Source organism: Condylura cristata, unplaced genomic scaffold, assembly GCF_000260355.1.
Source record: "Condylura cristata isolate star-nosed mole 26May11 unplaced genomic scaffold, ConCri1.0 scaffold00034, whole genome shotgun sequence".
Taxonomy (NCBI): domain Eukaryota; kingdom Metazoa; phylum Chordata; class Mammalia; order Eulipotyphla; family Talpidae; genus Condylura; species Condylura cristata.
Genome location: NW_004567135.1, coordinates 2,181,399 through 2,182,607, shown reverse-complemented (window position 1 = coordinate 2,182,607; position 1,209 = coordinate 2,181,399). Strand labels below are relative to the sequence as shown.

Genomic DNA, 1,209 nt, shown 5'->3' with positions numbered 1-1,209 from the left:
CCCAGGGTGTGGCTCCCTGGAGGGGTGCCTGGGGCGTCGGTGGGCGCTGTGGGCTCCCTCTTTTCTGCTCAGGCCCAGCGCGGCCCCACCTTGTGCTGCTCAGAGCGGCCAGGGGCGTCGGGGGTGTCTGCAGACCCTTCGCCCCAGTCCGGAGCCGGCTGCGGGGCCTGGCCGGGAGCCATTCTCTGTGAGGGCAGTCAGCTGGGCAGGGCCGCAGCCGCCGTCCAGAACAACAATCGTCCAGACCCCCGCAGTGGCTTAGCTGGGGGGTGGGGGGAGCCGAGTGGCGGCCCGGGCAGGAGAGGCTCCGTGCAGAGAAGGGGCTTCTGCCCCAGAATGCTCAGAAAATGTGCTTTGGGCTGCTCGCCGAGCGCCCAGGGCTGGGTCCCCTCCTCTGCCTCCAAGTCCTAGTTCGTGAATTCGGCTCTTGCGAGGACCGCGGCCCCTGGGTGGGGGAGGGCGCCGGTCCCCGCGGCCCCACCCCCAGGAGCGGGGCCCAGGGAGTGAGAGCTGCTGCCTTGCCCTGCGCGTCCTCACCGCCACGTCAAGGGTCTTCTCCCTCCAGCCAGCCTCTAAACAGTGCCTGCAGCTCCAGGTCCCTACGTGGAACCCCACTTCGCAGCAGGAAGCTGCCCGGCTCTGCCCTTGCAAACCTTGTCCAAGACAGAGCAGGAAACCCCCAGCTCCTTCCCTCCTCCTCCTCAGGCCCACGCGGGCCCGGCCTTACCTGCCTCCGTCCGCCTCCGGGTTCCGAGTGGGCCGCGGCACCGAGGGATGGCGCCGGACGGACAGACGCCGCGGGTCCTATTTGCCTGCGTTTGCATCTCAGCGCATTTCCCCACGTCCGGCCAATGACAGCCGAGCCAGCCCGCCGGACTTACTCAAGCCCTCGCTCCTATGCAAATCAGCAAGGACAGACCTCTAAAGGCCTCTTTCCTCTCAACCCCAGTTCTGCACCCTGATCTAATTGATTTTTTGAAAGCGCTCAGCCCATCAATAATGCAGGCAGGGTGGGAGAATATGAAAGCTGCTGTATCCTTGACACGATGCACTTCGCCAGGCAGGAGACCGGGCTGCGCCGTGGACCCAGTAACCAGGGTGTGCAGGCGGCGAGGGCCTCCCCGAAGCCTCTCAGGCCGGGGAGCCCAGGAGGCGGCCCAGGGGTGTTGCTCGCCCTGGGCGCACGCACCAGCCGGCCGCGGGAGCCGT

At 67.3% G+C, this 1,209-nt stretch overlaps 1 long non-coding RNA gene across 1 annotated transcript in view; it reads right to left on the bottom strand.

The window, feature by feature from the left end:
* Positions 1 to 931, bottom strand: part of LOC105854354 — a 1,772-nt gene extending 841 nt beyond the window's left edge. Inside the window, exons 1-2 of the long non-coding RNA XR_001146032.1 lie at positions 728 to 931; positions 538 to 653 (exon numbers count right to left, since the gene is read on the bottom strand). This is a non-coding gene — a long non-coding RNA (uncharacterized LOC105854354). The remainder of the gene's footprint in view (positions 1 to 537; positions 654 to 727) is intronic.
* Positions 932 to 1,209: the final 278 nt, after the last annotated feature.